This window comes from Macaca thibetana, chromosome 1 (assembly GCF_024542745.1).
Source record: "Macaca thibetana thibetana isolate TM-01 chromosome 1, ASM2454274v1, whole genome shotgun sequence".
Classification (NCBI taxonomy): Eukaryota; Metazoa; Chordata; class Mammalia; order Primates; family Cercopithecidae; genus Macaca; species Macaca thibetana.
In genome coordinates, this window is record NC_065578.1 from 90,223,235 (window position 1) to 90,242,164 (window position 18,930).

At 38.7% G+C, this 18,930-nt stretch overlaps 1 protein-coding gene and 1 pseudogene across 16 annotated transcripts in view; one reads left to right on the forward strand and one right to left on the reverse strand.

Moving 5' to 3' along the window:
• The window catches only part of ZNF644 (zinc finger protein 644), a 101,277-nt gene extending 86,495 nt beyond the window's left edge, over window positions 1-14,782 (reverse strand). For 2 of the 16 annotated variants that reach the window (XM_050806271.1, XM_050806182.1), the window contains exons 1-2: window positions 14,413-14,690; window positions 13,047-13,627 (exon numbers count right to left, since the gene is read on the reverse strand). The gene's annotated coding sequence lies outside the window, so the exon portion shown is untranslated. The other 14 variants (XM_050806229.1, XM_050806161.1, XM_050806173.1 and 11 more) reach the window with 13 other exon arrangements.
• A 1,676-nt stretch (window positions 14,783-16,458) lies between these two features.
• Window positions 16,459-17,385, forward strand: LOC126963913 (60S ribosomal protein L5-like; annotated as a pseudogene).
• Window positions 17,386-18,930: the final 1,545 nt, after the last annotated feature.

Sequence of the window (18,930 nt, forward strand, 5' to 3'; positions counted from 1 at the left end):
CTTTTCATATGTTGAACGTGCATGCAAGTGTGATCCTCTAGTTTTCTTATTTTCTCCCACTTTACAACTCTTTTTGTCCTCCTCTGTGAGCGTTTTCTCAACTTTATCTTCCAACCTTCTAATAAGAATTTAATATTCTGAATTTCCAATTATTCTATGAAGTGTTTCATATTCTAAATTTCTAGAAGCTCTTCTTTTCTGGGCACTGCTTTTTCATAGCATCCTTTCTTGTTTCAAAGATGCAGTATCTACTTCTGAAGAAATCAGTAACTTTTTATAAAAACTTGTCTTCTTAAAGTATTTCCATTTCCCTCTTCTCTTTCATATTAAGGTTATCCTCAAATATTTGGTGATCCTTAATCTCATATTTAAGGTTGAGGCATTTAAAAGTTGCCTAGAGATTCTGTCTTAATGAGGAGACATACTGTAGGATTATCCATCTGGGCCACATCTGTTATCAGTTAGACATTTTTCCTGATCTCATCAGTTTGCTGTCACAGGATGAATCTTTTAATCTCACAGCTAGATGGGGCAAGAACTTGTCAGCCAGTATTCTCCGAACTGGGAGGGAAAAAGAGATTGGGAATAACTCTCAGATCAACATGTAGATTTTCATGTAATTCTCTCTGTTTTCCAGTATGATGCCCTTAACCTGAACTGTGCTTACTGTTCTCAAGTACAGAGATCCTCAGGTTGAACGTCAAAGAAGAAAACTTGGATGAGGCAGGAGTCCCTTTCCTGGAACCATCAGTGTTGCTCACTTGTTACACAGACTTTTAGACAATTCCTTCAGAGGTCCCTGCAGACACCAATTCCTGAAGCATTCCAGGGCCCTACAGCACCAGTTCTAGACTAATTCTAGGCCTTCTCCACTGACAGCAGAAGGTTCAGCTTTCTCTCATCTACAAACAAATGGAGATAGGGCTATTCTCAAGAACTATGGAGCCATACACAGGTATTAAAAAGCGACTACTTAAGCAAGCAACTCAGAGCAGCATTTTCAGAAAAGCTTCCTATACCACTAGTTCATCAGGATAATCAGAAAACAGCTGATAGTTCTGCTGACATTCCTTTTCACCCATACTATCATACAGAAACCTCATTTTTCAGAGATGTAGATGAAATCTCTAGGTCCCAGTGATAGTAGGGAGCAACCCACTGTATTTTGCTTTAGCTGATCTGCCTCATCAGATAACTTGGACAAAGTGAAACATACCTCCTGATTTTACCACGTTCCCAAAAACCTCACTATTAATGTCTTTACTTGCTGCAGTTAAATGGTAAGTAATAATTGCGCAGATGAAGGTGATTCATAAATAACCAAGGTTGAAAAGCACAGTAGAAAGACAAAAAACTGACGGCAGAAATAACGGAAGGCTGTGTGCCCAAAGTTGGAAAGGACTTCATCAGTACTGACCATCAGAATAAAAAGGCTGGTCTCAGTAGCTCACAACTGTAATCACAGCACCTTGGGAGGCCAAGAGCACTGCTTGAGCCCAAGAGTTCAAGACCAGCCTGGGCAACAAAGTGCGACCCGTCTCTACAAAATAGTAATAATAATAGAAAGAAAAGAATGGCTTATGAGAGCTTGGGCAACACCTGTTGGAAAGGAGCGAAGGGGAAAGACTTAGTGCCAGCAGAGAACTACTGCATACTAAATCCTAAAAGCTTAATTTAACTGTGACAATGTTTAAAATGTAAATGTTAAGCTAAAACATGGTATCTTAAAACTCTAAAACTATTAGTTCCCAAGCTTCTGTTCTATTTCCTAACTCTTAAAAAAAAAACCACGAGGATTTAAAAAATTGTATTACTTTTATAATTTTTCCTGTTTTTCTAATTCTATTTTTAAAATGACCTTTACCCATTATAAAACATAATGTACATTCAATTTAGGAATTATTAAAAACCCTACATCTTAAGAACATTATTTTCCTATAAAAGCAGAGTATTCCCAAATGTTCCTATATTTTAAAACAAGTGTCTACTTAAAAACAAATATAAATACGTAGTACTCATTGTTAATTTTTATTATTTCCTGTTTTCCCACCAGCTCCAATGCAAATTATAATGTCTCTTAAGCCATGAATAAAATATAGAATTTTAACTCAAAATTGAGCATACAAGTTCTTACCAGTTACCTTAAATATTCTTTACTTAGGAAAACACCATTATAGCATAACTTTCTTGGTTTTCAAAATAAACTTAACAGAAAAAAAAGTCCAAGCCAGTTTTTTTTTTTTAAGAGAAAGGCCTACCTCAATTAGTGCTAGTAAGTCATATGCAAACTCTATCTCCATTTATTTTGAATATCAGAAGATAATAAAATTCTCATTCTTATTTTAGCTCTGTACTACAAACTGAGGAGCCACAATATTTGATTTGACTTATTTAAAACTACATATCCTTACTCTTAATATACCCTTCCCACTCACCAAGATAATAAACACTAACTGGCCTTCCTCACTTCAATCTCCTCTCCAATCATGCTGTATCTGGCTGCTAATCATATTTCTTCATGTAATTCTGTTCAATGATCTTCAGAACTCCTTATTTCCAATTTCTAATCCAAACTTCTTTAGATCCCTCCAGCTCATGCCACAATCTTATTTTTTACTATATTCGTTTAAAATAGACTCTAACCAAGGAAAATGCATGCATTCCACAACTCTCATGTCTGTGCTTTTTTTTTTTTTTTTTCTCTGAGCCGCAGTCTCACTCTGTCACCCACCCAGGCTGAGTGTGGTGGCACAATCTCAGCTCACTGCAACCTCTACCTCCCAGGTTCAAGTGATTCTCCTGTCTCAGCCTCCCGAGTAGCTGGGATTGCAGGCACCCACCACCACACCTGGCTAATTTTTTTTTTTTGTATTTTTAGTAGAGACTGGGTTTCACTATGTTGGCCAAGCTGGTCTCAAACTCCTGACCTCAGGTGCTCCACCTGCCTCAGCATCCCAAAATATCTGCGCTTTTTTAACATGCTCTTCCCCCTAGCTGTTATTTCCTTCCCTTTTCACCAACCTATACATACCACTTCTTCAAAATCTAGGTTAAAAAATTATTTTTGTCAAGAAGCTTTATTAATTAATCTTATTACAGATTTTATTTTGTCAGCTCAGTAATTTAAATGTTTCACAGTTAAGTACTCTTCAAGTTATATCTTAGATCATGAGCTCTTTGGAGTAGACGCCATATCCTGTGCTCTGTATATGTGCATCCCTACTCCTAGTGAAGCATTAGCTGAATTTTGTATGACAACTAACCCAGTTAAATAAAACACGTGAAAACTGGGGGAAATACAACCAGACAGACAAGACTTTTCTGAATACAAAAAAACTGAAATCTCCCAAAACTAAATTCAAATGTAACATTCATTTTTGTCAAAACAACATGTAAACATAGAACACAAACTTGAGTGTATTTTTTCCTACATACATTAGTTCTGAAGATGATAATTAAGAAAATTCTAATTGTTTTATGTTAGTGATTTTCTAAATCTAGCCCCCAAAAGCTGTTATGTATAAAGTCTCAATATTTTGGAGATAATAATCATATAGTTTTTTTAATGTCTAATTTAACCAATTTGCTTTAGCCTTTTATACTTCACAAAAGCTACAATAAGAAAAGTTGACAGGCGAGATTTTATTATTTCTTCAAGACAAATACTAAAATCCTTGGAGCAAGAGTATATTAAACAAATTTATTACAAATTCCAAAAGACAAAACTTCTTTATATAGAGTAAATATTTTCATTTATAAACTCAAGAGCATTCGCAATCCAAATGTTAATGAGAAAGTCTTTTCATATCCATTTCTGCACAATTTACATATTCATTCTTCAAAACTAGATATACTAGAATGTGAAGACACATTTTTTATTATTATGTACTTTTAACAACTTTATTATAATACACATTTCAGAAAAAAATTCTTTATCTGCAAAGCACCAATTTAATATTTCTATACTACAATAAGGTTTCTACTATTCAGTATTTACAAAAAATAATGCTACAACTATTAATTCCATTTGGGGAAAAAAACTGATTCAAGCACTAAAAGTAAAAACCATGATGAACAATTCTATTTCAGTTTTCCATTTATAAAGTCTCCTACATGGGCTTTAACCATTCACACTTGTAAGCAACTGTCCATAAGGTAACATTCTAGTTATATTCTACTTTTCTGTTGGACAGGTTAGATACCTACCTATAAAAAAAAAAGTACACCTATTTATTCCTACTTCTAAAACTAAAATCAGAAATACCCATATACCTTAATAAGCAACCTAAAATGCCTAATAGCTAACTGATAAAATGCCTGGAAGCTACTATCAAAGAGGCTCCAAAAACCGTTATATAAGGAGGCAATCCACAACCTCCTCCACCTACTTCCTGGCTATATGCCTAGAGAACACTGTAATGACAGCAAGCCAGGCAACTATATTATCGGTGGAGGCAACTCAAATCTCTGCATTCTAAACAAAATATCAAGTCATAAAACTAATGTCTAAAGGAGTACTATTATGAACACTAAGAAGCACCTCTTTGATTTTGTCACTGGGGGGAAAAAAGGGCCATAGTACCAAATTTCACCTGATTTACCTCCCAATTCATAACAACGCCAAACAAGGACAGAAGAAAAGAGAGATGGATTCAAGCATCAATTCTCACTAACCTTGGGAAGGAGAACAAATATGCCATAAGAAGTTCAGAAACAAAAACTCCAGCCCGGGCAACATGGTAAAACCCCGTCTCTACTACAAAAAAAAAAAAAAAAAAAAATAAGCCAGGCATGATGGCGCGCACCTGTAGTTCCAGGTACTCAGGAAGCTGAAGTGGGAGGATCGTTTGAGCCTGGGAGGTGAAGGTTGCAGTGAGCTGAGATTGCACCAATGCACTCCAGCTAGGATGACAGAGTGAGACCCTGTCTCAAAAGAAAAAAAAAGGAAGGAAAATAAAAAGAAACAAGCAAAAACTAATTTATGGTGATAGAGGTTAGAGGCTAGAATAGTGGTTACTTCTATAGGCAGAAATTAATAGGAGGGAGCACAAGGCGCCTTTAATCAGTGAAGAAAAACATTCTTCTACATCTCAATCTGGGTAATTCATTTAAAATAGATAGGCTCTAACCAGGGAAAATGCTTGCATTCCACAACTCTCATGTCTATGCTTTTTTTACATCCTCTTCTCCCCAGGTGTAACCCAGTACCTCCCAGTACCTGGGAGTTACCTGGGTATACTTATATGTATAAATTTATTGAGTTGTACTTAAGATTTGTGCACCTCACTGTAAGTGCACTGTAAGTTATACCTAAATAAAACACTTAAAAACAAGTAACCAATAATAGCTAAATCTAAAAACCTTTTCTCAATTCTCATCCTTCTTTATCAATCCATCGTATTGTTAATTACAGAACATCAATATTCCCTAAACGAAACTCTTTCCCTTTTGAAGATCCACAAGGCTTTGTTAGGATGTTTTTTCCAGCATTTTCTGTGGTGTCACATTAATTCTCTCTAAATATTAATTCAATATTTATCTTTTTTTTTTTTTTTTTTTTTTTTTTTGGCGACAGAGTCTCACTCTGTCACCCACGCGGGATGCAGTGGCATGATCTTGGCTTACTGCAACCTCCACCTCTCAGGTTTAAGCGATTCTCCTGCCTCAGCCTCCCAAGTAGCTGGGATTACAGGTGCACGCCACCACATGCCCAGCTAATTTTTGTATTTTTAGTAGAGATGGGATTTCATCATGTTGGCCAGGCTGGTCTCGAATTCCTGACCTCAGGTGATCTGCCTGCCTCAGCCTCCCACAGTGCTGGGATTACAGGCGTGAGCCAATGCACCCAGCTAATTCAGTATGTATCAAGTGCTCATGTATGAGACATGAATTAGGCACCCTCCAATACATATTCGCAGTCACACACACACACATACCCCAAACTATATTCCCTAAACTGGATTCAAGCCACTCTATTACCTGGTATCAAACTGTATTTGCTTAATTTTAATTCCCATCACTTCTTTATGGGAATATTCTTCTCAAGCATTTTCTGTTTTCAGCCATTCTTTACTGTTCAGTTCTATTTCTATATTATTCTTTCTCTGTACCCCTATAGGACTTACTATCTGTAATTGCACTGTCTAACACAGTAACTGTATGTGGCTACTGAATACCTGAAGTCTGGCTAGTCTGAATTGAGATGTGCTTTAAGTATGTAATACCAACAGATTTTGAAGACTTAATATGGTTAAAAAAAAGAAAAAATGTAAAGTAGTTCAATCATGTTTATATGTTGAAATAATAGTACTTGAGATATGCTGTGTTAAATAAAAATCCATTAATAAAATTTCACCTATTTATTTTTATTTTTTGATGTAGCTATAGAAAATCTAAAATTGCATTTGTGACTCAACTTATATTTCTATTGTGCAGTGTTGACCTATACAATCTATTTATAAATGCCCACAAATTATCTTTTTCTTCTTCTTAAACTAATACAAATTGTATATATTTATGGTGTACAACACATTTTGAAAAACATATAAATTATGCAATGGTTAAATTTAGCTAATTAACATATGGATTACCTCACTTAGTTATATTTTGTGGTATGAACACTTAAAATGTACTCTCCCAGCAACTTTGAAGTATGCAATATTAACTACAGTCACTATGTCCCACAAATTATATCAACATATAATGCCATCTTCCCAATGAGTGCCAGAATTCGCTTTTTTCTTTTATGAATTAAATAAAATTATATTAGGAATTACTAATAGTAACTAGATAAGTTTTAAGTGCCCATTTAATTTTAATATCCCTTTAAGATTTTTCACAAGGAAGCGCAAGGCATTTCAAAGTGTTAAAATATATTTTAAAAAGTTGTTTTCAGATAGCTATAAATTATTCAATTTCTCATCTGTATTTTACTTATATCCAATTCTAAGTTCAAATGTCCCACCAGCAAGGATAGATGGCATGATTAAACCTGTAGCAATCCAAATCCCATAAAGTATTAGTTCTGATTAAGTCTGATTTTTTTCATCTTAGTCACTCAGTAAAGGGCAGCATCCATTTTGGTCAACATCATTGTATCAATGTCCAGCAGCCAAGACAAAGAGCCTTTATATGGTGGTATGAATAGACAATGTGAGCAATACGACACCACTTGAAATAAGGGTAGGGAGAAAAATGTTTTTATAATGCTAAGTTTTAAAACTAGGAGATGAAACTTACAAATTGTATAACAACTAGGTAAAAGGATATATATAAAAGAAGAACAGGAAGGTAGAACAGAAAGGTCTCCTCTCCAGACCTTTCTCAAGATGTACCTAGGTTCAAACTTGGCTGCTACACTATTAAGTGGATGTGTTTCCTCACATGTAAAGTGGGAATATATACATCACAGGATTATTAAAAGAATATAGTAGATGCTTACTTAATGTCATCTGTCTTTAATACTAATAATTATATAATGGTAATAAGATTATGGGTGACTTCACCCCTCACTTTCCAAATTGCTGTAAATATTTTCCAAGCATAAATGAAAAACTTACAATTTCATACTAGCACCCTTCCTCATGTGAACCTAAAATTATTTTTATAAGCTGTCTTTGACAAATTTGCTTATAAGCTTAAAATCTGTGTTTGTGCTAGGAGGTTAGTGGTAGAAAGAAAATTAAAGAGGGGGAACTGATAACTTTAACACCATACCAGCACAGACATATACAAAACAAAGTGTGGAGAGGAAAACAGCAAAAGGAAATGCTGTTTGGGAAATTCCCAACTCAGACTATCCAATGAAAAGATTAGATTCCACCCTCCTCAATCTAGCTACCTACCAGTCACTCCTCACTCTCATCTTGGGTTTATATGTACATTACAAATATGCATAGTCACTGACCTTCTTCTCTCTACTAATGGTCACCACATGGCCTCACAGTCAAAAATTGAAAGAAGAGTGAAGAAATTCAGGATGTGTAACAAAGACAAACCAATGCACTGGTTGGGAAATAACTTCATTAAAATGTACTCATTCCCAAGTGCATCTACTCATCTGCTGACAGTGCTGGGAATGCATTCCTGAAATATTTAACCTGGTTATAAGATTCTACTGCTAGAGTCAGAGAAGGCACACTTTGATGCCTACTTCTCACTTCCTCTATAACAACCTTGTCTTTATAGGCATGGCTTAAAATGGTACATTAGCAAAAGTATACAACTCCAAATCACTCACAGGTGAAAATTTCAAGTTAATGTAGAAAGAATAATCAAACAATGGTAACAATAACTATATTACTCTAACAACTAACACTTACTTTACTCAGTATTGTGTGCCAGAAAGCTAAGGACTTTACACGAATTAGGTAATATCAACCCTAAACCTCTTTGAAGATGGTAATTACTAATTCCACTTGCTTAGTGCTCACACAGCTAAATCTGAATCCTGCCAATTTTACTTCAAGGCTTACACTTTTAAAACTTATCACATCCTGCCTCTTTATATATGCATAATTACAATTGCAGTTGTGATTCTGTGTGTGTATATATATATGCACACAGGTGTGTGTCTGTGTGTAAAGTATTTAGTGAGTCAGTAGCAAACAAAAGGCAATTCCAACTCTGTGAAGGCTTTTACCCACCTTCACAAACCAACAATAAATTGGGAATCACCCCTCTCCTCCCCACTAAGTGGTGCTCTGAAAGTACTAGTTTTACAATCATACATCACTTAAGCATGGATGTACATTCTGAAAGATGCGTTCTTAGGCAATTTGGTCACTGTGCAAACATCACAAAGTGTACTCAAACCTACATGGTAGAGGCTGCTTACACACCTAGGCTACTTGGTATAGCCTATTGTTCCTAGGTCACAACATGCTCTTGTAAAGCATGTTACTGTACTGAATACCATACACAATTGTAACATAACTGTTAAGTATTTGTGTATCTAAACACAGAACATAAAATACAGTAAAAATACAGTATTATAATCTTACGGGACCCCCATCGTAAATGAAGTCCACTACTGACCAAAAAACACCATTACGCTGCACATGACTGCACTTAACATCTTTCTCAAGAAACTAAGGAAAGAGATACCTGTAAGTAAAATATTAATCTTTTCAAAAAATTAGATAGAAAATTGATTGACTACAGGTAAACATGCTTTGTAAAGTGTAAAGAATTTTAATCTTAACACTTTATTAGGTATTTTTATTTTCAATTGTCTATTTGGCTCAAGACATATTTATGTTTCTAGAGTTTGTACAAAGTCTTTCTTTTTTGAGACAGGGTCTCACTCTGTCACCCAGGCTAGAGTGCAGTGGCACAGTATCTGCTCACTGAAGCCTATGCCTCCCAAGTTCAAGCGATTCTCCTGCCTCTGCCTACCAAGTAGCTGGGACTACAAGCACGTGTCACCACGCCCAACTAATTTTTGTATTTTTGGTAGAGACAGGGTTTCATCATGTTGGCCAGGCTGGTCTCAAACTCCTGACCTCAAGTGATCCACCCACCTCGGTCTCCCAAAGTGCTGGGATTACAGGTGTGAGCCACCACACCCGGCCTGTATAAAGTATTTTAAAAGCTGTATTTCCAACTTAAAAGAAGATATACATATCAAAAGGCTTAACACATAAAATCTGCATTCATCACTCTAACCCAACTTCAATTCTACCAAAATCTAGGCTAGCAGAATTAAGTTTCATGTAACAAATCACTTATCTTTATTTTTACTTACAAGATCCGTTTCAAGGATTCCAAACGAAATGGAAAGACTACAGCTAGCAGACAGAAGGGGTAGGGCCAAGATTAGTAGAAGGAGAGTGGAAAGAAAATCTCTCAGAAACGCTAACCTTAATCCAGTCTCACTTTCGCCCAACCAAGAGAAGTGTGCGCTGCTGCTGCTTCTGCCCTAGCAGGCTCCTCGTCCTCTTCCTCTTGAAATCCTCTGCTTTTTTCCTCCTGGAAAGTTAGTCTCACAGGGCTGTTTTCCTAACATTTCTCAACTGTCAAAGGATTTCTTATGTTGAAATTAAAAGAAAAAAATCTACTAACTCTCCATAATCACATAAGAGTTCCCAGGAAGTTCAAAAACAACAGTAACTCCTGCCAGGCACGGTGGTTCACATCTGTAATCCCAGCACTTTGGGAGGCCAAGGCGGGTGGATCACCTGAGGTCAGGAGTTCGAGACCAGCCTGGCCAACATGGGGAAACCCCATCTCTACTGAAAACACAAAAATTAGCCAGGCACGGTGGCAGGCGCCCGTAATCCCAGCTACTTGAGAGACTGAGGCAGGAGAATCACCTGAACATGGGAGGTGGAAGTGGCAGAGAGCCAACATTGCACCACTGCACCCCTGCCTGGGCAACAAACTGTGACTCTGTCCCCCCACCAAAAAGAAAGAAAAAGAAAGGATAGTAACTCTATGGTTCAACTTGGCAGATCGGCAAAAAAAAATAGAATGCAGCAACTACGACCTTGGAGAAGAGAAAACACCTTTTTCATGGGAACTTCCTCTCCTTGAAGAAAGAATTTAATTTAGAGTTCTACTACCCTCGGGGTCTCCTGTGATCTTCATGTTTGTTTCTTAAGGAGAAGAGGAGATATCTTTTAGCCAACCAGCAGGGTGAGCTAGTGCTAGCATCAGTTCCATGATTCTCAAATCTCCCAAAACTCAATGGTGTAAATGGCTTGCACTATTAATAGCAATTTATTTCCCTGTAATAAACCTGAATCAAAAACACCACGTCTAGAACTGCTTCAGTCAATGCTATACCTGACTTTACTCAATACTTACAGATTCTCCATTTATGACACATTCTCTTCACCAGAAAATAACAAGTGTAAATAAAAGCTCATCTGAATATGTATCCATAGTATCCACTCTTCATTCTCTTGTTTTATTTTACAAGGTTACTAATTTAAAACATTTAGAAAACACTTTTAAAAAATGGCTAAAACAAGTGCTCTATAAAATTAGGGTTAGATAACTCAACATGCCAATTTCTCTATTTGCTACAAGCTACAATCGTCTTAGGACCTGACTGAAAAGCCTTCCCACAAGAATAAGATTCACTTTTCCTTCCAGAATCATCACATCCTAAGAAAATGGTCAAAATAAGTAACCCTAAAGAACAGTATTTAGGATGACAGAAAAAAATGGACCTGACCTTTCTCTAGATTGCAGATATCCCACCACTTCTATTCTCCTTGAAACTTTCTTTTCTCCTCCTGCTACCCATTAACAGTCTCAATTCACCCAAAACACTCTCATAACTTGAAGGACAAATTAAAACTGGAAAATGTTTAAGGTTGGCAGGTGACAGACCACTTTATAACTACAAATAACCTGAAAGTGACTCTAATTTTCACAAAACGAAAGTGTAAGTAAATCCACTCACATAATATTGAAAATTGTAAAACAGCTTATCAACTTACAAAAATCAGTAATTTAAAAGCACCTGAAATGACCCATAAAAACTTTTAAAACCTTAAAACAAGTTAACTTTTTGCTAAATTTGACATTCAAAGAAGTTAAAGATCACTGTAGGATCGCACCATAAATGACAGTCACTACTTGTTCAATTTCCTGACAGACCTTAGAGATACCACTCAGTAGAAGCAGTAGTCTTAAAAAGTTGTTTTAAAAAAAAGGAACATTCTGAGTGGCACATTTGTTTATCCAACCAAAACACTATTACAAAATGAAAGACGCCATTATTTTCAGCATTGATCTCATTTCTTATGTAATAACTGGCAATAACAGCAGTTATTTCAAACTTTCAAAGAAATTTATCAAGTACCTGATTGTTTTTTAATTTTTCAATTTCTGGGTCATGACTGCATTTGGAAAACCTTAAAATTCAAAAGCAACATTGCTCTGAAACTATCCGATATTTCTGTATTTTGTACCTGATTTTGTTTCACTGAAAGTCACTTTAAAAACTAAGTTACCATATAATATGAAAGTTTTTTGTTTTTTGTTTTGAGACGTAGTCTCACTGTGTCGCCAGGCTGGAGTGCAGCGGCACGGTCTCAGCTCACTGCAACCTCTGCCTCCTGGGTTCAAGTGATTCTCCTGCCTCTCCCTCCCGAGTAGCTGGGACTACAGGCGCGCGCCACTACGCCCAGCTAATTTTTGCATTTTTAGTAGAGACAGGGCTTCACCATGTTAGCCAAGATGGTTGGTCTCCATCTCTTCACCTCGTGATCTGCCCACCTCGGCCTCCCAAAGTGCTGGGATTACAGGCGTGAGCCACCGTGCCCGGCCAATACGAAAGTTTTAAACTTATTGTCACAGAAGTTCTCATGAACCTAATAATACTTAATTAACAAGTATTCTCAATAACATCCCCTTTTTTAACCATTATTAGTTGTAGATATTCACCTTCTCATCCCAGCAATATGACAAATACAAACAGCAATGGGTAGAGGCTGAAAGGCAATTTTCCATTATGCCACTAACTTAATCATCCCTGGACCTCAATATATTGTAAAAGAGGAGGGTAAGAGCAGTTGTTCTTTGATATTCCTTCCACAGTAAAACTACATGATCCAGGAAAACATTTGCTAATGTTAATGCATCTCCTACTCATTAATACAAGACTGTTCTGTATTAGAAGAAAAGCTAAAAAAAGAGAAAATATATATCTGAAAAGAACAAGGAAATGAAAGTTAAGTAATGCTGAAAAATTCAAATTTCAATGTGAACACAGAGACCTGAACACTGATGTGTTTAAATATCCCTCCAATCAAGGAATTCTGTTAATGGCCAACACAAAATATTAGGTGTTTCAAAATCTTGTACTTCATTAGTTAATACCAACACAAAGTATGATATAATTGCAGTACAACTTTGTTAGAAATCGTAAGGCTTTTAAAAGCAATACATACCACTGCATTAATACTAATCAAGCTTTATGTTTCACCAATTCAAAAGTCTTAAGCTAGATTATAGCCTTATTATAAAACCGAGTTTTTTCTTAGCAAACCTACTAAAATGCAGTATTACTGCCACCAAGTTCCCTAGATACTTACACATGCCACTGAAGGCAAAGAGCCAGGTTTCCTTTCTTTGAGAAACTTTAGTTGTCTATTTTTTGAAACGTTTTCCTTCTTATGGGACCAAAAACTGTTTACAACTAAAGCAAACTACTGCAGGGAGGGAATACACAATTAAAACAAATCTACCATCCAGATGCAACAAGCGTGGAATTAGTCAGGACTGGACAGGATAGACAGTGGTGTTTTGATACTTCTGTTGAAAGTATTAACAAGACAGGACCATCATTCGCCCCCAATTATGTTTATCCCCTCGTTGAGTTTGATGATCACACAAAATCTGAAGTCTAAATATAAACGTTTTTATATTCAAAGTCAATATTACTTATACAGTTCAAGAAAACTTTTCCACTAATGTTGCTAAACCATAGATGGATCCCAACAAGAGTTGTCTGTAGAAGTCTCGTAACAAGTAACCTTTAGCTCCACCACCTAAGCTTCCAATCACTGAGAAGAGTCTGGGACAACTCATCTTCAGGTTCACGGGAGAAGTGGAGCACACCTGCTTTCCTCTGGCAGAGTCACTTCCCAGGGACACAAAGGCCAGAGAATCAGACCTGGAGAGGCAAAAAGCTTTAGCTGGACACCCACCAAGCCCTGGCAACCCAAACACTTCGAGCGATTTACCTCTTGCTGTTACTTCCCAGGCACCTAGTCGCATAAGATCTTGCAGGACGGGGGGAGGGAAGGGCTATGCAGTCCTGTCCCAAGTAAGGGGAGGGGTGTGTACAGTAAATGCCGGAGCCGGCGTTTCTGGCCACAACCGAGCAGCCTCAACGAGAGGGGTTGGTGACCGCTCTCGGCCCGCCCCGTTACTCAGTGCATTGCAATGGCGACCGCCAGGCTCCCCAAGCCGCCTGATCTCGGCCCCTTCCCCCTACTGCTCACTGGCTGCTCGGCTTCATGTGACTAAACAAAACCCCCAAGTCTAGTGCCCAGCTCAGCCCCTTTGTGTCCGCTACCGGATCCTCCGACGCCGCAGCGGAAAGGCCCCCCCATCCCTCCGCCGAGTCCCGCCCCGCGGCGGCGGCCGCCGCTCACCTCAGGCTCCGTGGCCCCCAGCGACCGCTGCGGCCGCCGCCTCCCCGAACCCGGGGCCCGGGCTCCTTGTGTAGCACCAACTCCGCCTCCTCGGCCGCCGCCGCCATCTTAGCCTGTGCGGCAAAATGCGTCCTTTTGGATGGTTGGGACCCAGCCTAGGGCGTAGCTCCCCGGGCTCGAGAGCCGGAGGCCGGGTCCCCCAAGTTCTTCCGCCACCCTCAGTCCCGCCGCTGCCACAGCCCAGAGGCCCGAAACCCACTCGGGTCCCGGCGAATCTGACCAAATAACCCCTGAAACTCACAGTTTGGTGCCGTGTGCGTCAAACCGGGGCGACGTTGGGAGCGCGCGGCGTCCCCGCGTCACACGCCGTTCTGTACGCTACTCGGCTCCAGCGGCCCCCCTCCGCTCCCCGCTTTTCGCCTCCAGCCCCGGTTCCCACGGCGCAGGCGCGCTGCTTTCCCGCCTCTGCCGGGCTGCGGGCCGCGGGGGTGGCCAGCGAGGAGCTCCCGGAAAGCTTCGCACTGGTGGAGCGTCTGGGCCAATTAGACAAACGGGGGCAGCGGAAACAGTGCACCACTGTTCTCGGGTGCCAGAAACCAAACAAGGTCACCTCCCCCAGCGCTGACCTAATCACTCCCAAGGAGGTTCCCGCCCCAAAGTAGGCACGCTCCAAATATGGTGGTGCCCAAACTCTGCAAGACCCAAGCACTAGGCATGCCTAGGCCCTTTAAGGTGGAACAGGCCCAGGTTTGAGTTCCATGATCACGAGCTTGCAAAAATCTCTGTTATTTCTTCCTGTTGAGGAAAACAGCCGAAGAATGCAATATTTGCCAATCACAACTGTGGAGTAATGGCAGAGGGAAGGTTTTAGGATCTTAAGGGGGCAGATGGTTGGGAGTTGCTTGATGGCCAGGCAGAGCATCAAGTGTGACATCTCAGTTACCCGGACAGCCTGCCCTAAAAGGTGGCCGAGGTTTGCTCCAGTTTGACTCTCTGAAGATACTCTCTCCCTGCCTTACTGAAAGTGTCATGGTTCTACGAATTAAAGTTATATAAGAAGCACCTAAGATGCTGGTTAACCCTTCAGAGAATCAGTCCTGAGAGGGTTCTGGAAATTTTCATTTTTAACAAGCCTTCACCACAGGATCCTGGGGGCAGAGAAACACTGAGTGGGCTATTATTTTGGTTTTCGACTGAGCCAACAAGAAACTGCTAACGTGTTTAAGATTAACCAAGAGTTCTTGAGAAATCTACTGGTCCCGCCTTAATTATTTGGCTTCTCTGAACCTCTGTTTACTCATCTAAAAAATTAAAAATAAAAAAGTTTTCTTTAGTTGTACAGTTGTCATTACTGTGGCCCTCCAAACCCTCAAGATGTTATTGACATTCAGAAGAATATACCATAACTGCATTTATTTGAGAAGAATGAGAAACATTCTCTTTCCTATAGAATGATGCCTTCGGCAACAGCAAACAGATTCCAAACAACAAATATTTGACTAAACACATTAATTGCTTTATTACTTAATAGCTAACACTTGAGCGCTTACTGTTTACCAGACATTGTTCTAACTTGTTTGATTTCATTATAACCCAATGAGACAAAAAGAAGTAAGGTGATTTTCTCAAAGTCACACAGTTCTTTGGGTTCTTTATCCCAGCTACTCAGAAGGCTGAGGCAGGAGAAGGGCGTGAACTGGCGAGGTGGAGCTTGCAGTGAGCCGAGATCTCGCCGCAGCACTCCAGCCTGGGAGACAGAGAGAGACTCCGTCTCAAAAAAAAAAAAGAAAAAAAAGAAAATGCAAATCTTCCTTTTTTATTTATATGAATGTGTAAACAATAAAATATAAATACGTATACATTTGCAGTCAATGGGGAAGGGGTGCACTTTGGATCATTTCATTTGCAGAATCCATTAAAATTGGACATTCTCAGTTTACTATTGGACTTAGAACAAAAATATTATGCACTATGGAAATTCTCACATTATATCACTGTAAAAGCAGTTACTAAGAAAATAACTGTCATAAATGTGCACCACTGACTAACGCGCAGACAAAACACACAAGCAAATAGAACCACTCAGAACTCAGCCATGATCAGAAACGTGTCTCACTAATGAAGCTGCTTTTTACGCTAGAACTCAGCAACTGAAGTGTAATACTGTGGAAGTCATAATAGCAGTAAAAGTAATCACAGTAATTATAATAGCAGAAGTAGTAATAGTTGATGAAACGCTGTACAAACAAAATAGATCTCAAAAACTGTCTATGAATAGGAGAAACATAATGACAGAAAACTTGAATAAAGTAATGCAAAAAGAAAAAAAAATACACGTAAGGTCTCTGTTGAGCCGCAGACGCGGGTCTCTGTTCTGCAGGATGTGGTTTGTAAAAGTTATTAAGAATAAGGCCTACTTTAAGAGATACCAAGTGAGATTTAGAAGATGACAAGAGGGTAAAACTGATTACTATGCTCAGAAACGCTTGGTGATACAGGATAAAAATAAATACAACACACCCAAATACAGGATGATAGTTCGTGTAACAAACAGAGATATCATTTGTCAGATTGCTTATGCCCGTATAGAGGGAGATATGATAGTCTGCACGGCATATGCACACGAACTGCCAAAATACAGTGTGAAGGTTGACCTGACAAATTAATGCTGCAGCGTATTGTACTGGCCTGCTGCTGGCCCGCAGGCTTCTCAATAGGTTTGGCATGGACAAGATCTATGAAGGCCAAGTGGAGGCGACTGGCGATAACTACAATGTGGTAAGCATTGATGGTCAGCCAGGTGCCTTTACCTGCAATTAGGATGCAGGTCTTGCCAGAACTATCACTGGCAATAAAGGTTTTGGTGCCCTGAAGGGAGCTGTGCATGAAGGCTTGTCTGTCCCTCACAGTACTAAATAATTCCCTGGTTATGATTCTGAAAGCAAGAAATGTAATGCAGAAGTACACCAGAAGCACATCATGGGCCAGAATGTTTCAGATTACATGTGCTACTTAACGGAATAAGATGAAGATGCTTCAAGAAACAGTTCTCTCAATACATAAAGAACAGCGTAACTCCAGACATGATGGAGGAGTTGTATGAGAAAGCTCATGCTGCTATATGAGAGAGTCTAGTCTATGAAAAGAAGCCCAAGAAAGAAGTTAAAAAGAAGAGGTGGAACCATCCCAAAATGTCTCTTGCTCAGAAGAAAGATTGGGTAGCTCAATGAAGGCAAACTTCCTCAGAGTTCAGGAGTGAGCTGCTGAGAGCTAAACCAAACAATTTTCTATGAGGATTTTTCAGATAAAGACAATAAACTTATGGACAGAAAAAAAAAAATACAGGTACTGGAAAAATCCAAAGACGAGTTATGTGGCTCAATGCCAAAATATTTAAGGAAATCGCAGTTGAGAATGAAAGTCAAGATGTGGAAAACAGTTTGACTCTGGGAGAAAATTCATAATACATTGTGAATAAAATGATGCTCCAATGAATACACCTGGTAAATGTTTTAAAGAAAGAAAAAGCAAGATGCTGCTACTGGTTTTTGTTGTTGCTGTTATTTTGAAACTTTTATTTTAGGTTCAGGAGTACATATGCAGGTTTGTTATACAGGTAAACTCATGTCACAGGGGTTTTGAACAGATTATCTCGTGACCCAGTTACTTAGCCTAGTACCCAGTAGTTATTTTTTTCTGATCCTCTCCCTCCTCCCACCTTCCACCCTCAGGTGGGCCCTAGTGTGTGTTGTTCCCTCCCTTGCGTCCCTGTGTTCTTATCATTTAGTTCCCACTTATAAGAGAACATGCAGCATTTGGTTTTCTATTCCTGAATTAGTTTGCTAAGGATAATGGCCTCCAGCTCCATCCGTATTCCTGCAAAGGATGTGATCTCATTCTTTTCATGGTTGCATAGTATTCCGTGGTGTATACATACCACATTTTCTTTATCCAGTCTACCACTGATGGGCATTTAGGTTGATTCAAGTCTTGGCTATTGTGAGGGGTACTTCAATGAGCATACATATGCATGTGTCTTTATGATAGAATGATTTATATTCCTTTGGGCACATACCTAGTGATAGGATTGCTGGGTTGAATGGTAGTTCTGTTTTCAGCTTTTTAAGAAATTGTCACACTGTTTTCCACAACAGTTGAACCAATTTATATTCCCACCAACAGTGTATTTGTGTTCTCTTTTCTCTGCAACCTCACCAGCATCTGTTATTTTTTGACTTTTTAATAATGTGGTTACTGTTAATATGTTAAAATCTGACCATATTTTACACAGTATATGAATCCATTAGTTATTACCAGATTACCAGTGAATGGAATTACCTGATAAAAAACATAAAGTAAGTTGTGGTCTCAAATGACTTGCTCAAAAACAAAATGCAATTCAGTCTTGAATAAAAACAAATAATTCTCCTCATTCCAATACTTCATAATTCCAACCAAAAAGAAAGAAATGAAACATTAATCTACTAGTAATAAAGTCAAATCAAGTGTGGATTTTGCTCAGTATCCCACTAGTTCTGGATCAACCTCCTAATACCAAAACTGTAAAGCAAGTCACTCTTGTGGAACTGCAAATAGTTCAGTATGTTTGTTCATTGGAGTGGGGGTAGGGAGGATGTGTGGAGTAGAAAGAGAGATGATGTAAACAGCAACCAAGTTTTATACTTATTTTTGTCCCATGCTGACCTGAGCACAGAACTTTACACATAGCAGGTATGCAATAAATAATTCCATTCAGTTCAACTAACATTCATTGATCGTTTACTCTATGCAAGGTACTGTACTAGGCACTGTCAGAAAA